This window comes from Equus przewalskii, chromosome 2 (assembly GCF_037783145.1).
Source record: "Equus przewalskii isolate Varuska chromosome 2, EquPr2, whole genome shotgun sequence".
NCBI classification, from domain to species: Eukaryota; Metazoa; Chordata; class Mammalia; order Perissodactyla; family Equidae; genus Equus; species Equus przewalskii.
In genome coordinates, this window is record NC_091832.1 from 29,544,965 (window position 1) to 29,564,646 (window position 19,682).

The 19,682-nt window shown below is 49.3% G+C and overlaps 1 protein-coding gene across 2 annotated transcripts in view; it reads right to left on the bottom strand.

The window, feature by feature from the left end:
* The window catches only part of MAN1C1 (mannosidase alpha class 1C member 1), a 135,065-nt gene that overhangs the window by 48,639 nt on the left and 66,744 nt on the right, over positions 1–19,682 (bottom strand). Inside the window, exon 1 of one of the 2 annotated variants that reach the window (XM_070610664.1) lies at positions 9,486–9,615. The exons of the other annotated variant lie outside the window; for it this stretch is intronic. The gene's annotated coding sequence lies outside the window, so the exon portion shown is untranslated. Of the gene's footprint in view, positions 1–9,485; positions 9,616–19,682 lie in introns of those variants that run through there. 2 annotated transcript variants of the gene reach the window in all.

Sequence of the window (19,682 nt, forward strand, 5' to 3'; positions counted from 1 at the left end):
GTGCTATGTGGGACACTGCCTCAGCGTGGCTTGATGAGTGGTGCTAGGTCCGCATCCAGGATCCGAACCGGTAAAACCCTGGGCCCTGAAGCGGAGTGTGTGAACTTAACCACTCGGCCACGGGGCTGGCCCAGCACAGGCTTCCGGTCAAAATGTTTGAGTCTTCGCTCTGCATATTACCAGCTGTGTGTCTACAACCAACTTAATTTACCTCTCTGAGTTGTGAGTCTGCATCTGTCAAAAGCAACTGATAGTAATCCCCTTGAAGGTGTGGGCAGCTTGGATGAGGCACAATGTCTCACCGAAAGGGAGAGGAGGCGGAAGGTCTGTGCACGCGCTGAGCATGAGAGGCCCCCCCGCCCCCGTCCCACTTGCCCATGCCCACCCACTCGTCATTCCTGGCATGACAGCCCTGAGCAGCTTCCTGGGTGAGAACTGCGTCTGTCTTAGATCCAGGGACCAAAGCAATTCACAAATGCAGCCACCGTGCCACGGCCCAGAGGGCAGCTCTCTCTGCTTCAGAGAAAACACACAGTTCAATTTCCTAACGATCGAACCCCCAGGAGCCTCTCAAGGCTTTCCCAGTGAGAGCGGTTCTCCCCCAACGTGCGACTGACCAATTACAGCCTGAGGATCTGAAATTCTCAGCCAAGGTTTGCGAGGATGACGGCGAAAACGAGAGCAATCTGATGGTGGTGGCACAGTTTTCAGAAATACACGGTAATCCATTTCTGTCAATCCACGGGAGGCACAGCTCAAATCATTAATAAGCCATCGTACTTAATCAGGCCGAGAAGGCCAGCCTGTGCCTCTCAGATCATTTTCAAATGGTTTCAGGTTAACTTTCAAAAACTGACAGGCAAGCAGGGAGGGGATTATGACAGACGATAATCTGAGGCACTTCTGGTTCCGGTTCTCAGGGGGCGAGGGATTTGAGAGCAAATCGCCACCCAGACCTCAGCGTGGTGGTGGGGACAGCGGTGAGGGAGGGTCCAGGATGCATTAGCCGTGCCTTCGGCCCTCAGGGACTCTGCAGCCGCTTCCTCAGAAAGACAGCAAATTCACAGCAAACTATTAACTAAAGGAATAATTACGACGTCCATGGCAGGTGCTAAGAGAAGGTGGAAGTTTCTCCAGTGGTGACCTCTCGGCTGTGAGCCCACAGACCTGGGCTGGGAATCCTCTTTGCCTCTCACGTGCTGTGTGACCCCACACAAGTTCCTGTATCTCTCAGACTCGGGTTGCTCCTCTATAAAGTGGGATGCTCATCTCACAGGCGTGGGAGGTTACGCAGGAGGGAGGAGCACCGGGGATGTGGGAGAACCCCGCAAGTTAAGTTGGGGTCCTCCTGAGAGGGTCTGTGAGTGCCAGGCTAAGCAGTTTGGACTCTACTGAGAGGGGATGGGGAGCCATGGAGGTGTGTCAGCAGGGCCAGGCCTATGAGCAGCTGTGTGGATTAGAAGCTAACTGAGGGGCCGTGGGCAGGCTGTGGAGAAGGCTGGGACAGTGTTCGTGCAATCCAGGCTGCTCGAAGGGTCAGGAACATTTGTGTCTTCCTCTGGGTCTCTGCCCACACTGGGCACTTGTTGACTTCTAAGTGACCACTCCCACCACACTCTTACCCAAGGTTCCCAGCCTTTGTTTAAGGAAAACACCCTTTACAATCCCCAGCCAAGACCAAGCTCCCCTTCCTTAGGGCAGAGCTGTGGGGAGACTGCCGCCCTGTTAGGAATGGCATTTCCCAGCCCCTTTGCATTTAGGTGGGGCCCTATGACCAATTCTCACTAATGGAATATGGGTGTAAGTTACATCCACCACTTTGAGGCTGGGCCATAAAAACCACTGTGGGATCCTCCAAGGCTGAGGGGCCTTGGGAGTCAGGATCTGAAGATGATGGAGCCTCCATCACCCTGGGTCCTGAGTGACCAGAAGGAGCAGAGACCCTTATCTCTCCCATCAATTTGACTTTACATGAGCAAGAAATAAATGTCTGTTGTCTTGATCCATTGAGATCTCTGGGTTTATCTGTTACAGCAGCTAGCATTACCTTAATGTAAAAACTGCTCTCACTAAACAGAATGACCTTGGGCATGTTATTTCACCTCCCTGAGCCTCAGTTTCTCTAATGCAGATTCTTGTGTAGGCCCAACAGGATGACAAACATGAGCAATGCTCTGCAAGGAGGGAAGGACCACAGAGATGCCACTCATCACTGGTGTTACTGGCTTCAGTGTCTCCAAGAGCCTGAAGGAGAGGGGACTTTGCACAGATCCTATGGAGGCAGGGGGAGCGCAGCCAAGGCCTGGAGAAGCTCCAGGCAAGGGGTCAAGATCCACCAGCAGATCCTGACCCAGACTGGAGACCCTCCCTCCAGGCTTTAATTCCGCCCCTCAGCAGAGATGCTCCCCAAATAGCTGAGCCCCCCAGGAAGGAGGCTGGGGCCTGGCTTTCATCTTCTGGCAGCTCCCCAGGAAGCAGTCAGCCCAGCTTCCCTGATAACTTGTTCCAGCCTCTTACAACTCATTAACAGGAAATTGCACGCCCTGCCAGGAAGATGCATGCCTGATTTTTCAGACCTGTCAGGTCGACACTGTTATCAAAGCCTTGTCATGTTTTTGCACAGTCCCCACGTTCTCCTGCTCTGGTGACCTCCTGGCAGCCTCTGGGCTCAGCGCATGCACTTGCTGCCTTTGGAGACTTGAGCACCTCATGTGGTTGTACGGTTGAGCATTGTTCTGCCAGCCAGTGTGGCAGGGAGCAGGGGCCCAGGATGGAAGCCCACATCGGTGGCCCAGGCTCTCCTCTGTGCCCCGCTCCTAGGCAGTCCTGCACCCCCAGCCCAGGACTGATGCTGGGACCCCAAAGGAGGACAGGAGGCTGAGCAACGTGTGATGTGCTGAGTGGGGTGTGGCCATCAGCAACTTTAACAGGACCCTGGTCATTACACGTCCTTTGCGGAGGGGGCTTCCCTTCCCACAGCTTGGAGGCAGGGGTGGAGAAGGCCTCACCCCCAGCCCCTGGAGCCTGGACTCAGGGCAGGGCCACCGCACCCTGTCCACACGGCCCTGCTGCCCGCTCTCGGGCGGGCAGGCGCAGACGCTGAGCTGCTCCACCTCCGCTGCTCTCAACTTTTCCTACCGCCTGCTCGCCGGCTCTGGCTGGGGCGTGTGAGGAGCCCTTAAATCACCCGCCTGAGTGACAACCACCAACACCTGGACTAGGCCCTACGGAGAGACAGAACAGAAGCAACAAGGACAGAAAGCATCCGTTTCCAGTCTTTTCACACACAGTGATGAATATGTTTGATCCTTACACCCACCCTGAGGGGCGCCATCACCTCTACCGTACTGAGGAGGAAACAGGCTCATGGACATTAAATGACGGTGCTCAAGGTCACCGGGCTAGTCCACAAGCAGTAATCTGAGCTGGGTCCATAAGGTCCCATAATAGTGACGGTCACTTGTTTAGTACGTCCTTCATGCCAAGCACTAAACTGAGCATTTTATTCTTAATACTCATAACAACTCTACAGCAGAGGTTATAGCATGTCCATTTCCAGATGAAATAACTGAGGCTTAGAGAGGAGCAACTTGTCCAAGGTCACACAGCAAGTAAGCGGGAACCAGAGCCTTAATGCCTTTGGTGTTGGTGCTCTCTCCCTATGCCAGCTGCCTCCCCACTGAGAGGAGTCCCACCTGGCGAAGGCAGGGAAAGAGGCTACAGGATTTACCAAGCAAAAGAGCAGGATGCAGGCCAAGAAGCACATGAAAAGATGTTCAACATTGCTACTCGTCAGGGAAATGCAAATCAAAACTACACTAAGATAACACCTTACACCTGTTAAAATGGCTATACTCACTAAGACTAAAAATAACAAATGTTGGAGAGGATGTGGAGAAAAGGGAACCCTCATACACTGCTGGTGAGAATGCAAACTGGTGCAGCCAGTATGGAAAACAGTATGGAGATTCCTCAAAAAATTAAAAATAGAACTACCATATGACCCAGCTATCCCACTATTGGGTATCTACCCAAACAACTTGAAATCAACAATCCAAAGTAACATATGCACCCCTGTGTTCATTGCAGCACTATTCACAATAGCCAAGACATGGAAGCAATCCAAGTGCCCATCGACTGATGACTGGATGAAGAAGATGTGGTATATATATACAGTGGAATACTACTCAGCCATAAAAAAGACAAAATCATCCCATTTGCAACAACATGAAAGGACCTAGAGGGAATTATGCTAAGCAAAATAAGCCAGTCTGAGAAAGACAAATACCAGATGATTTCACTCATATGTGGAATATGAACAAACACATGGACAAAGAAAACAGTTCAGTGGTTACCAGGGAAGGGGGGTGGGGGGTGGGCACAGGGGGTGAAGGGGTGCACTCATGTGGTGATGGACAAGAAATATGTACAACTGAAATTTCACAATGATGTAAACTATTATGAGCTCAATTTAAAAAGCAGGATATAAAATTGTACACATGCTGGTCACTACTCCATTAAAAACTCGAGTGTGCATGGATCAGATGGGTGGGGTCTGGTAGACAGTGGGTGGCTGTCTCAGAGTGAGGTGGGGCCTGGCCACTTCTGTCAGCTCATGGTCTCTCTTCACTGAACTTTTCCTTGTAAGGTGAACAGGAGCCAGTGGAGTGCAGGTGTGGTGGCTCAACCTTTCCCGCACTGTGGCAGCAGGGGGTCCTCCTGCCCTCTCCCCAGGTGCAGGAGCCACCTGGCCAGGTGATCTCTCCACCCCACCACATTCCAGACAGGCCTCAGGCTCAGGCAGAGATCCAAGCAAACCAGCAACCGCTGCTCTGAGCACGTGCAGCTTTGAAACAGTGCAGACTCGTGGGAGAGGGGCTGAGCAGCAGCTACAGCCCAAGCAGGGGTACAGAACCCCCCACGTCGGCAGTCCCCCCACCACAGAGGCCAAGGCCGAGATTACCTGGTCTCCAATTACCCTCAGAAAGGCCCTTTGTGACCCAGCCCCTGCCCACCTGGGCAGCTCATTACTCACCTTTCACTTCATGCTACAGTCACCCTCAGTTCAACATCCCATACTGCCAAGCCCTTGCCCAGGCCGTGCCTTCTGCCCAGAATGCCCTCCTTCTCCGCCCCCCTACTTGTCAGCTCTTGAGTGCACACTGGTTGTTTCTTAACTGCCCTGAACCGTCCCCCAGCTTTCAGATTGTTCAGAGTCTCCCTCACAAGTCATTTTTCTTAAACTTCTGCTAGAACAAACAGTTTAGGAGGATCCTAGAACTCCTTCTAAAAGGCCAAGTGGAGTGGAGAAGGAGGATCAGGATGGGAAGGGAAGAGCTGAGAGGTGAGATGGGATGGCCCAAGGACACACTGCGCACCCGTGCTCTGGGAGACCCAGGAGGGCCTGGGCAGCCTCGCTCTAGTCTGCACTAGGATGGCTCCTGGGCTCTCACCCCGCCATGCCCTCGCCCAGGCTGTGCCCTCTGCCTAGAACGCACTTCTCTTCTTCCGGCTCATCTTCCAGGCCCAGCTCGACACCACCTGCTCTGTGAAGCTCCAGAGGTGGAGTCAGCGGCTCCTCCCCTTGCCCCTCAAATCACGTGAGGATCCTGCCCTCTGGGAGGAAAGCTCCTCCGGAGCCAGCGACACGGCCAATTCACCTTTGCATCTCCAGCATCAGCCCAGAACTGCCTAGAAATGCCTCATTCGTGAATGAATGAATGAACCTCCTTCTGCTAAGATCCCAAGATGCCTAACCGCCCCTGCCTGCGGGGTCTTCCCTCTCCAGTCAGAAAGGAGCAAACTGCGCCCTTTGTCTTCATGCCAGTTGTATCGACCAGAGTCTGGTTTTAATGGTGCTTTGACAAAAGGCAGCGCCCACGTTCACTTTCCTTGGCTAATTACATTTCCCAATTGAAACGCTTATCTCTGGGCTGGTGTTAAAGACATAATCAGTTTCCAGAATGGATTCAAAAGAGGTGAGAAGCAAGAAAATAATTAAGCCAACTTCTGATTGAATCAAATAATTAAGCAGATTAAATCGGTTGCCTGTGATCTACGGCCCCAGCCCGAGCCGGGGTAGCGCGCTTCTCTGTTGTAGAGATCATTTCTGATTGTTTCAGAGATGGAGAGCATTCCTTCCGAGTAGTAAGTAAAGGAGAGACTCTTTCAACTGAATATAAATCTGGGTGGCAGGATCGTAAGTTCCTGGTTTAGGCAGAGAATTCTGGGTTTAGCAGAAGAAAAATCCAGGATGGGGGGCACTCTGATCATGCCTGGGCACCCCGGGTAGAGAGGCTGCATCTGTGGCCCCGGTTTCTCACCCCTCCCGTGTCCACGCCCTTTGCCAGTCTGAGCAAGGTGTCCCCCCCGTCCCCTCACCCTGGGCTCAGCTGTGTGGCTCACTTTAGCCAACGACAGCAAACGGGATGTAAGCAGAGGCTTGAGAAACACCAGCACATGTCCACTTGCTTTCTTGCCCCTTTGCCATCGCCATGAGAACAGATGGACTAGACTGATGAAAATAAGAGACACGCGGAGCACAGCTGAGTCGTCCCAGCCAAAGGTCGCCTAGATCAGTCCACAGTCAGCCACCCCCACACACGAGGGTGGGCCCATTCCAGATCGGCAGTCACTCAGCCGACCAGCCTGGAGCAGCTGAGCCCCGAAGCCTCCCATGCAAGATAAGCACTTCCTGTTGCATGCCAGTGGGGTCTGTGTGTGCTTGTTACACAGCATCACTGTGGCAACAGATAATTGATTCCGTATCCCTCAGCCTGCGTTGGCCTGTCCTCCAGTCCTGGCCTCTAGAAGGTACCCTCTACCCTCAGCCAGGCATCACTTAGACTCCTGGTGTTCGAATGGTAAATCTTTACACAAAAACTCACCTGATCCTCACAAAGGCTCCTGGGCAGTTGTCAGGACAGGGATCATCTGCCCCATTTTACAGATGATGATGATGGGGAGGCTCAGGGAAGCAAAGAATTGGAGGAGCAAGAGATTGTGGTTAAAGAGAGCGGGTGGGATGAATGCATGAGCCTCACTTCCCCCCAGAAACGCCACTAAAACAACAGAATGAGAATTTTTTTAAAAAGGCATCAATCCACAAGGACAAAACAAAAAGGGGAGAAGACAACAGCAACAAGTTTTGGCAGCTGGGAAGGAGAGAGACGTGTAATACTGACTTAGCAAAGCCAAGAAAGCAGAATCCAAGTCGCGATGCTGAGAGCAGGAGACAACCCCAGAGGCCCTGGAGCTGGCGGCAACCCCAGGCATCTCTGGAAGTGGAATAACAGGAGGATTTGTTGAAAGTCAGCTTAAAAGGCAGTATGACCCCTAGATCTTATCCTTGCCTCTACCCAGCCAAGGAAATGTCCCCTCTCATCCCAGATGAAAACTAGAGATTGAGTTGTGGGAGCAGTAAGACAGAGGGCCTCTGGACCGTGGGGTACCAGGCAGAAGGCACCATCCTGAGAGCAGGGGGTTAGGTGACAGTTTCCGGACTGCCCCAGTTTGAACCCCAGCCCTTCTGCCCACCTGGCTCTCAGCAAGCTGCAGCCAGGAGTCCACCTCTAGGAAGGAGAATGGAAACATCCTCTATGCAGAATCGGACCAGCCCTAGAAAGCAAAACCTACATCAAGGCTGCCCTGTCAGATCCCCCCACAGTGAGCATCCTCTGACAGAGCCCACACACCACACGGGACCTTCAACCATCTTCTTTCTGCGCCACATTTAACATGAGCATGCAGCCAAGGATCCCCAAACATCTGAGGAAAAACTAAAGTGAGAGATAGGCATCCATATGCACAAACAGGACAAGTAAATTTAGAGGACACAGAGGCTCTGCAGGAAGAAGGAAATTACAAAAAATAACATCCTCCAAGAGACAAAAGAAAATAAATGTTGCACCGTGAGATAAGAACAGGACGCTCAAAAGAGAGCACTTACAAAACAGAACTCTGGAAACAAAAAACGCAATAGAAGAGCTGGAAGATAAACTTGAGGAAATTTCCCAGAGTAGAACCAAAAAAAACGAAAAACCAGAGAGCTAGAAATGATTAAAAAAAAAAAAAAATTAGAGAACCAGCTCAGGAGGTCTAACATTCAAACTGTAAGAATTCAAGAAATGGAGAAAGTGGAGGGAAGAAAATTATCAAAGAAAGAATTCAAGAAAATTTCCCAGAACTGAAGGACATGGGTTTCCAGAGTGCAAAGGTCCACTGATTTCCCAGCACAATGAATGAAAACTAACCCACAGTAAGACGTGTCACTATGAAATTGCAGAACACTGAGGACAAAGATTAGATGGCATAAGCTTCTAGAGGAAAGACACAGGTCACATACAAATGATCAGATATCAGAATAGCACCAGGCTTCTCATCAGGGATGTTAGAAATTAGGAACAATGGATCAGTTTCAAAATTCTGAGTGAAAATGACTTCCACCCTATACTTTGTTATTCGACCTCATTATCAATTAAGCATGAGAGTAGAAAAGAGAGTTTCAGATTTTGCAAGTTTCAAATATTTGACCCACCCCTCCCCAATACACTGTTTTCCAGAAAGCTTCTGCATGGAGCAAACCAAGAAAGAGAAAGGCAAAGAATTCAGAAAATTGGGGATTTAAAGCAAGAGACATTCACAGCTAACATCATACTTAATAGTGAAAGGCTGAAAGCTTTCCCCCAGGATTAAGAACAAACAAGGATGTCCAGCTCTATTTAACAGTGTACTCGAGATACTAGACAGGGCAATCAGGCAAGAGAGAAATAAAAGGCATCCGTATTGGAAAGGAAGAAGTAAAACTATTTCTGTTTGCAGAGGACGTAATCTTGCATATAAAAATCCTAAGAAATCTACTAAAACACTATTAGAACTAATAAATGCGTTCAGCAAGGATACAGCAATATACAGAAAGTCAGCTGTATTTTTATATACTAGCAATGAACATTCCAAAAATGAAATAAATAATTCCCTTTACGATAGCATCAAAGAAAATAAAATACTTAGGTATAAATTCAATAAAAGAATTGCAGGATTCGTATACTGAAAACCAGAAAATGTTGTTGAAAGAAACCAATGGAGGTCTAAATAAATGGAAAGACATTCTATATTCATGAAGTGAAGTCTTAATATTGCTAGGATGGCAATACTCCCCAAGCTAATTCAACCTAATCCCTCTCAAAACCCAACCGGCTTTTTTTGCAGAAGCTGACAAGCTGATCTTAAAATGGGAATACAAGGGACCCAGAATGGCCAAAACAATCTTGAAAGAGAAGAACAAAGTTGGAGGACTCACATTTCCTGTTTTAAAAACTACAAAGCTGTAAAAATCAAGCAGCAGGCCCAGGGGTCAAGTCTCCAGAACGGAGCCGGTCAGAAGACTTGGGATGAAACTGAAGCAACACCTAACGCAGCTGAACCCACTGAGAGGAGATTCACACAACCAGGGGAGAGCGTGGGAATGAGGAGCGATAAACACTTACACGACACAGCAAACCAGCAGCACAATTCTGAGCCCTGGAGAGAACAGTTACACAGGAAGGAGAGAGAAATTGTACTGTACCAGGATCAGCCATGAAGAGTGTGTACACAGTGAAGATGGTGCTAAACACTGAATAATCAATATTTTTACGTAACTGTAATAGAAACAATGGGTAATGGGAAGTGTGTGTGTGTGTTTGAGAGAGAGAGAGGTGTGTGTAAATAAAGCTACAATGAGATATCTCGTCCCTGGCTTATTGTCCCTGTCCTTCTTGGGATGGGGCTGTCCACACTCTCAGCAGTGGGAACGATCGTGTGATCTAGACCTCAGCCAGTGCACACCTTTCATCCCTCTGGACACAGGGATTAGTTAGGGACAGACAGAGCCATGGGCTCAATTTAGGCTTCTCAGAGCTTATCTTGGGACTTCAACTGAAATAATCAAGAAAGTGGCACTAGCTCTTTTATACCACACACGAATGGGGTGGATGGAAGCTAACGTAGCTGTAGCCAAATTGCTATCAAGGAAGAGCCAATATGAGAGTGAAGCCAATCCAGAGAAAGTAGAGCACAGAGATGGAGAAAGAGAAACTGAGTCTTGGTGACTTCATTTCATGCCTGGATCAAGCTGTGTTTGAAGTCCAATTCTAATGATTTCAACCAAGTGATCTAGTAAATTCCTTTTGGGCTTAAACCAAATGAGTTTAAGCCTTTGTCTCTTGCAATTCAGGGAAGGCAAACTGACACACTTGACCTTGAGAGTCAATGTCACCCTTAAAATATATCATCTTACGGGCCAGCCCGGTGGCACAGCAGTTAAGTTCACACGTTCCGCTTCTCAGCGGCCCGGGGCTTGCCGGTTCAGATCCTGGGTGCAGACATGGCACTGCTTGGCAAAAGCCATGCTGTGGTAGGCGTCCCACATATAAAGTAGAGGAAGATGGTCACGGATGATAGCTCAGGGCCAGTCTTCCTCAGCAAAAAGAGGAGGATTGGCAGTAGTTAGCTCAGGGCTAATCTTCCTCAAAAAAAAAAAAAAATCATCTTAGGGGTAGTGCTGCCATCTAATACAGGTGCCAGGGTACCACCAGGTTGTTGCGTTAATTCTACCTCCTTTCAAGTGCAGCTTACTCTGAGAACTCAAACAAGGCCTTGTTGATTGTACCTGGTATGTGACATTGTAAAGCAATCTCACATTATCAGCACTGTGAAAATCCCCCTATAAAAACACATGAGTCTAAAACGTTAACCTGGGAATTAGTGGACATTTATCTTCTTTTGGATCGGTATAATTTCCTCCCATTTTTTTTTTATCTGCTTTCTGAGCCACCTCATTTATCTAAGCTTTCAAAAGCTCACGCAAAACACATAATGCACTTCAGCTATAAAAATCAATGCTGGAGGACGCGTTTTTACCAGGATTGCTACGGAAATTCTCCTACGGCTTCTCAGGGGCCTTACTACCAAAATTTTTATTCATGAATAAGAGCCTGAATAGTTTTGCCTATAAATAAAGCTTTTCCCTAATCATCAAATCAAGGAAAAAATGTAATTTTATAAAATCTATTCTTTTTTGTTTTTGAAGGGAAGGAGATTATATATATTAGTTGGGGTTTCAAACAACCCTCCCCTCTCCCCAACCCCAAGAGACAAGTGAGTGACTTTAATTAAAGACCATTTACCCTGGGGATGGATTGCTTACTGCAATTTGTACCGAAGAGACACGTTCGCAGACAAACGGATTGCAGTCCTTAGATTTTGATCAGATGACAAAAGCAGCGATTATGTTCACTCGTCACTTCCTCACTGTAAAGAACTCTATTAGGAGAATAATTTGAACGGACTCTCTGCGACTCTGCATTTTCAAGTGTGATCTATTTCAATGCCACCGACATTTTTCCCCCTTTTAAAAGTGAGTGGTATTTAAGGAAAAACGCCAGCTGGGTGTCTGTTTGAGGAGGGGCTGCAGGAAATGGAAGGTTTATATAACTCTCGGAAGCCCCAGTCACTTGCAAGTGCATGAGTAACCTGCAGCCTTGGGTTGCAGCTGCAAATAGCAGACACAGACAGTCCTAGAGCACAGGAGGAGACTAATCAAACCCGCACGCTGGCGCTGGACCCCTTGTTCTATTTTTCCATCTCCTGGCTGCCCAGTGCTGCGGGGGTTTGGACAGGGCTGTCTAACTGCAGAGCCACGGAGTTTAAACGGAACCATCGGGCCCCAAGGCTTCCTGATTTGTATGTGGTCTGAAAAGAGTCCCATGGATCTGCCTCGGCACCGGGCTGCAGGGACGTCGCTGGTGTTAAACAGGCCCCAGGAGGGCCTTCTCCGTGAGCCCGTGAACACCATGTGTGCTGCATTAGCATGCACATGCATCATGTTACATCCTACATGCATCATGCTACATGCTACACGCACCATGCACATGCCTGTTATACTAAAGGACTGAGGGTGCCCTGTGAACAGGGGCTAGTCTAGCTCCTCAGGGCTTGGCTCAGTACCTGGCACACAGGTGGTGCTCAATAAATGCAGAGCGAGTGACAGAGTAAAAACATGTCCTTTACTTCTGTCCATTTGGAGCTGAGCTCAGCACCAACAGTGACTGGATACCTGGCCAGTTTATCTCAGACCCAGGAAAAGCATATCCCTCGGCCTGAGACAATGGGAATCCAACTTCTTTCTCTAGGCTGATCCACAAGCGATTTGATTTTGGAGATTTTAGAGTAGGAAGGACTCTGAGTGTGGTAGGTTGCAAAAACATTCCTGATTCTCCACCCTTCCCTGTATCCACGGCTTCGGCAATGTGACATAGCAGCTGCTCCCATCAAGAGATGGAGTCTGTCTCCGTGTATCCAGCTGGCCTCTTACCTCGCCTGATGGACAGAATGTGAAGGACGTGTGTGTGCCTGTTCTGAGCCTACGTCTTGAGGGGCTATGCAGTCTTCCACCTGTTCTTGTGGACCCTGGTCTCTGCCACGAGAAGAAGTCCAGGTCCACATGTAGCAAAGCTGGGTCATCCAACTGAGGCCATCCTAGGTGACCTACCAGCCGACTGCAGACAAATGAGTTAGCCCAGCCAAGACCCACAGACTCATGAGAAATGATAAATGGCCTTTGTTTCACGCCACTAAGTTTTGGGTTGGTTTGTTACATGGCAGTAGCTAACTGATACGCTGAGTTCATCAGTCTAAACAACTGGGAACTCCGAGGTTCAGAGAGGGGAGAGACCTACCCTAAAACCACACCTCTCAGTGACAAGGATCCCAGTATGGGAAGCACGAACCCAGGACCCTTCCAACTATACCAAACACTGATCTCTCACCTTCTTAAGTTATTAGCCCTCAGGTTCTGAACAGAGGGCAGGAGCAGGTACGTGAAGGTCACTAAACAGCCACAAAGAGGCGAAGTATATGTCATTAGTTCCCAGCTCACTCCCTCTGAGGTTCTAGATTCATGCTCCTAGAAAGCCACTGGGTTCATACACAATTACAACCATGTGTTCTGCTATGAAAATCAAACCACATGGACTTTTCCCAATTTGTAAAACATTACGGAAATCAATAGAATTTTTAATAGTAATATATAAAAGGCACTTAGAACAGCACTTGGCACACAGTAAGTGTTCAATAAATGTTAGCTATTACTTTTATTAAATTCTTCTCTCACAGATTTTTCTGAGACCTTTGGTGCCTGCTACCGTTTGCCAGCCAGCAGACAAAATGAATGAATAACACTCACAGCCAACATCGACTTAATCTCTTTGTAGGCCAAGCCCTTTACAGACATCATCACAGTTAATCTTCACAACATTTCTTTGAGGTATGAATCCCATCTTGCAGATGAGGAAACTGAGGCTCAGTGAGATGACTTTGCCCAAGGTTAGCAAAGCTGGGAAGTGGCCAGGCAGGATTTGCACCCCAGCTGTCCAACGCAAGCCCACGGGGTACAGACCACGATTATTCGGCTCTGTTCTCTCTAGTGCTTAGCCTAGAGTAGGGACTGAACAAAAGTGCAGAATGAATAAATAAATACATTTCAAGGGGTTCAACAAATAATGTAGTGTTTCCTCCACCAGAAAGGCTAAAAATAAAAAGACTGACAATACCAAGCACTGGTGAGCGTGTGGAACAACGAACTTTCACGCATGGTCTCCCCTACCCTCCACTCACCAGATCCCAGGCTCTTGAACTTAAGGGACATTTACTGTAACCAAGAGAGCAGGGCAGCAATGACACCTGATTGACAAACACAACTGAAGAGGCCTTACAGAGATGTGATTAGGAGCACGGGCTTCAGAGATGGACAGTTAGCGTGGGTAAGAAATATCTGTTAGTCCCTGGAGTGCTGGTTTAGTCCAGGACTGTTACTTTCCACTGATCCATTTATTGCTGCTACAGACTTTATTGAGCATCTACTGTATGCCAGCCCTGAGACCCTGGAGCTGCCACTGTCATGACTGCAATATAAGTAGATGGTCCCATGGGACTTTCCTAAACTCCACCAGCCTGCTTGGTCTTTGGTCACCTCTTCTACAGCCTGCATCAGGTCCCAGGGTTTCCCTTCTCTTTGAGAACAGGAAACGCCACCTACAACCAGAGCCTCGCCATCTTAGAAATAACCAAAGCAGCAGGGACTGCCATCCATACGTGCCTTTCATTTCCAAGGAAAACCTGTTCCCTCCCTAGAGATGTTCCCTGTTCAAGGGTGCTGCAATGGACTGAATGTTTGCGTGCCCCTGCATTCATATGTTGAAATCCTAATTCCCAATGTGATGGCATTAGGAGGTGAGGCCTTTGGGAGGTGAGCAGGTCGTGAGGGTGGAGCCCTCATGAATAGGATTACTGCCCTTAGAAAAGGGACCCCAGAGAGCTCTCTTGCTCCTTCCACCATGTAAGGGCACAGTGAGAAGATGGCCCTTTATGAAGCAGGAAGCCGGCCTCAAGCAGACAACACATCTGCTGGAGCCTTGATCCTGGACTTCCCAGCCTCCAGAACGGTAAGAAATAAATGTTTGTTTTTAAAACCACCCAGTCTATGGTATTTTTGTCACAGCAGCCCCAAGCGACTGAGACAGCTGCTGTTTGGCAGGGGCCAGACATTCTTCCACCCTCCAACCTCCCCTTGCTCAGAGCCCTGTGGTCACTCAGCCTAGCAGGTCCCAGGCTCCTGCTAGGCAGCGGACACTGGCTGTGTTTCATCTGGGCAGATCTGTGGACTCCCACAGCTCCTGGGCTAGAAAATGCAAGTGCCCAGACCCCAGGTGGAGCTGAATGGGTCCCCAGGGACCTTCTCAGACATGTCCCCAGACAGCGGCCACTTGGTACTGACTTGGGATTGAACTCGCTTCGGCCTCAGATTCTAAGATCACGCACGCAGTTGTCCAACATTTTATATCTAAAAAAACTGTCTTAGGATTCTTCCTGTTTAACCCTTCTAACCCTAACCCTTTGAGGCTGGCCAAAGTTAGGAAACAATTCCCCATTTTACAAATGAGGAAACTGAGTCCAAGAGGTGAATTACTGGCCTAGGATCACACAGGCCTCCTGCCCGCTCACCCCAGCACTCTTTCTACATCTCTCGCGTCCTCTCATAAACAAGGGGGTGGGGTGCAGAGAGACGGGGAGAGGTTAGCACTGCAGGGCGCCCAGCACCAGGTCAGGTACTTCTGTGTCATGCCAGCACAGCCGGGGGAGATGGGACTGCGCCCGTTTCACAGATGAGGAAACAAACCCAGGGAAGCCGAGTGATCTGCCCAATGTCATGATAATAACAAACGGCAAAGCAAAATTCTAACTCAGGTTCTGAATCTCCAGAGAGACAGGCAGAGACCTATTTTTCAGAAACAGGGTTTATTGGGGTCCCAGTCTGGTGAATGACAACAAATCAGCAGGCGGTGATAATGCGTGGTCAGGCACCGGCTCCTGAACGCCGTTCTCAGATGGGAGGCTAGAGCTGTTTGAGGCTGCACAGCATCGGGGAACGTGAACTAGCCTCTCAAAGGGGCCACCTGGAAAGAACTAAGAGTCATTTATAGTATTCTACTAGGTTTGATTTTTAAAAACCATGTAAATTTTGAGGGCAAACAAAATGAGACTGTCAGTCTGGAAGGATGGAAGGCTGTCCTGGAATTATGGCTCCTGTATGTTTTGTTATCTCAGGCCACGCTCTTGGATTCTGCCCCAAAATACTTATTTCGGCTGGAGACCATCCCCTCCTCCGTGCTTTGGGGCTGCGAGTTAGTGTTACTGGCCCGGGGAGATAGGAAGGATCCAAACGAGGTACGTGGTGTAGCTGTCACTCCACTGTTGCTGGGACAAGTGTTCCCTCAACCGAGCTCTAGCCCGCCCCACCCTGCAGCATCCGAAGGCTTCGGAGAGAAATAAACAAAACCAGCGTCTGCTCAATAGCTGGCTCGAGACTTCTGACGTGGTCCATCCCGTCACCCGCAGACAGGAAACAGCCCAGCGCCGCCTGGTCCTTTCCACTCCAACACTTGTTTCCTGAGCCCAGCATCTTCCCGTTCATGAGAGCCAGAGCAATGTAAGCGCAGGGCCCAGGTCTAGTTTCTCTCTGAAATCTCCAGTGTCCACTCCAACACGTGGAACTCTATAAGGCTTCAACACTGCTTCGCTGGATAAACTGAACGAATGGATGATAAGTCCTGTCCCGTGACTGCTCCGCTGACGCTGGGGCCCAGCTGCTGGTGACGACCGTGATGACGATACGGAGGAAGAGGTGAAGCTGTGGTTCAAGGTTACAGCGAAGTTCTGGGCAGCCAGAACAGACGCTGACCGTTCCAACCTCAAAGCCCATGGCAGCTTTTCCCAGCAGACCTACACCCTTTGGAAGCCCTCAAGTGCATTTTCTCCTCCAGATCAAGTTACTTCAGAGGCAGACCAATTCTCGGGTTAAGTAAAAAGAATGTGAGCAGATTACCTATTGATTGTCATCCCCCCGGGGTTTTCCAGATAAAGACCCCCCACCCTGGGCTCTGCAGGGAGCGCTGACGGGCCAAGCGGCAGTGCGATGGGAGGTCTAGGGGCCGGAGCTTTGAATCGTCTGATTTTAGTGCTTCGGAAATCTCTGCCATTGTGGAATGGCTTTCTATGTTGGCATTTCCGCTCCCTGGGTTTAAAGAATGAGAAATCTGTGGCTGATCACATATTCAGCAACCAAGTGCACTTATTCGAAGACCTAAACTGCAGAAATAACTCGCGTGATTAGTGGAATGAATATGAGTCAGATCATCAAGCTCAATCTATGGATAAATCAGGAAGAGAGAACTCAGCGGAAAAGAGGGCAAGCGCTCCCGGCCGTCTTTTCCGCAGGGCCAAGACACACTTTCCCCGCGAGGTGGCCAAGGCGAGAATCCTTGAGCCTCTGCTCCTTAGAGATGCTTGTTCTGCCAGTGTCCCAAGGCCAGCCATGTCCCAGGACCCAGCTCCATGGCAGAGCTGGACCTCTCGTTATCCCCAAAGGGCAGAGCCACTGCCGAGGAGCTGGGAACAGGGAGGGTGATGAGAAGAGGGCCCTGGTCTCGCCTCGGGGCTGGAGGACCCCCTAGTGCTCACTGGTGAGTGCCTGCAGAACAGACCTTACCTTCTGGGCTCTGGCCTTGGCTTTGCCCAGTCTAGCTGCTCACCAGCCACCTCCATAGCCCCTGTCCTGGATCTGCCCCTCGCTCACATCTTCCCTTTCCCAATGCTCTCACTGCTGAGGGCTCAGGCTGCCATGCACAGGCCCAGCTCTACCCGAGAGGGGCCTGCACGGATTCCTGGGGGCAGAGCCCAGTCCTGCAAGGAACCTCCCAGCTCAAGCACGCTCTCAGCCTGGCCGCACCTCAACCCAGCCCCACAGGCCGGCCAACCCTGCCGAGTTGTGCAGACACGCTCACAGCTCCCCTGACGTGGGTCTCCAGTGGCCTCATCTTCCTGGTCCTGGATGGTTCCCTAGAAGGCACCTGCCAGGGACTGAGAACCACATCTAGGTCATAGCGGCATGGAGCAAACACCACCAGTTCTTCCCTTCCTGTCGTTATTGTGCAATTGAATGTGTGGGGGCACTCTGAGGGACCAGGCCTCAGGCAAGGCAGTCACACAGTGAAGAGCTGGAAAAGCGGAAGCAGGAGACTGGCACCTTAAACCACACTGTGGGAGGCTGAACAGACCTAACCTTTTGTATCAGAAGCTTCTGGGGTCAAAGAGCTTGGGTTCCAATCCTGGCTCTGCAATTTGCTGGCTGTGTGACCTCGACCAAGGTATGCCACCTCTCTGGGCCTGTGTCCTCATCTGTAAAATATGGATATTTCTGTACAGAATCATGTGTAGGATTAAATAGATAATATATTTAAAGTATTCAGCAGAGCGGCCTGTGGTAAATGCTAGATCATGTTAGCTAGTCCTGTTCTAAGAACATATCCAAAGAAAACATTAGGAAAAACATGCAAAGAGTAGTGAACTGAATTAGAAAACATCTTATCATTGCTTAGAATGGCAAAAAAATCAGAAAAAGCTTAAATGTCCAGTAATAGGGGTAAGAAAAAAAAAACCAGATATAATATGTATGAATATAAACACACACACATATACATAGTCCATCCATATAACAGAATACCACACAGTCATTAAATGTGACAATACAATGTTTAGTGTTTAACAGCTTGAAAAGATCACAAAATACTGTGAAGTGAAAAGAGCAGATCACAAGATAGTATTTACCATATAATTCTTTTTTTGTAAAAATGCATATTTACATCTATTCATTTTCATGGGGACACATGTGCAGACACACAAAACTATGGGTCACCTTTGGGTGGTGTTCAGAAGCTTTTCTTTCTGGTTCATATTTGTAGTTTCTAATTTCTCTACAATGGGCATATATTATGTTTATCTTTCTTCTCTTTCTTTTTGGTGAGGAAGATTGTCACTGAGTTAACATCTGTGTCAATCTTCCTCTATTTTGTATGTGGGACGCCGCCACAGCATGGCTTGATTAGCCAGGGGTAGGTCCACATCTAGGATCCGAAACTGCAAACCCCGGGCCACTGAAGGGGAGCACGTGAACTTACCCACTACACCACCGGGCCAGCCCCTGTTTATAAATTTTTAAAAAGAGGAAAAAAGAGATGGAGTAATTTTAAGGGGTAGAAAAGGATTTTCACACTCAGATAATTCCAAACGGGATACAGGGATCTGTTCAAACTTCATCACTCTCCAACTGAGAAGAAGCATCAAGAACGGCAGCCTTGAGAAGAAGGAAAATTCCACTTTCAAGCTTTCGTGTCTAAGAGGAGTAGCTTAAAAATGAAAATTCTCCAGCCATCCTCATGCATCTGTCCCCATCACTCCATCCCATGGGACACCAGCCCCAAAAGCCAGCAGCAAACCAGACACAAAACGTGCCTTCCTGCCGGGCACACAGACTCAGAGGATAAGGATGATAACAAATCTCTATTTCACCCCACAGAGACCCTTCCTGCTGACATGGGGAAATCTGGGGCACAAGTCAGCTCTCTGGAAGGAGGAGCGATGCTTACACGGGATCAGCTGGAGGTCGGGGAAAACAGCAAAGTCTAAACATTCTTCATGTCACAACTTTGTCAGCTGTGTTGAAGTTGACAAGATGCTTACTCAGCACCTCAAGACATCTGCCAAACCGATGTGGGTAAATGTGTAAGCGACGACAACCACCAAGACTCTTCACAAGCTCGTGCCCAGTGGCCTGCTGGCCTCCGCTCCCACGCTGGGGGCTGCACAGCCCCACTGCCCCGGGATTGGGTCTCAGGACAGGAGCCAGGCTGGTTTATCCACCTGCCCGTTTCCAGCATCTGTGCTGCTAGCCAGGACCGGCACTGGCTGCGAAGGTCAGTCAGAGCTGCGCCTACCTTCAGGAAGCAGTTTCTACTGCAGAGCGTGTTCTTCAAAGAGAAAAACAAATCCAGTCTAACTCACAAAGGAACATGGGGCTTGCAGGCAGGAAGGAAGATTCTGCCATTCGGCCTCAGGAGGGAGAAAGGGACTTTGGTTTCCTGCCTCCCTGGCAGGTTCCTACTGATCAGAGAAGGGAGCAGAGCCAGCTGAAGGGTACTGAGCCAGGTGGCTGTGCCAGGCGGGGGTCTGCGGGTGGGCTGGACAGCAGAATGAGCTCCGGCAGGTGGGGCCCTGCCAGTGCCCAAGGAGATGGGTCATTTGTGATAACA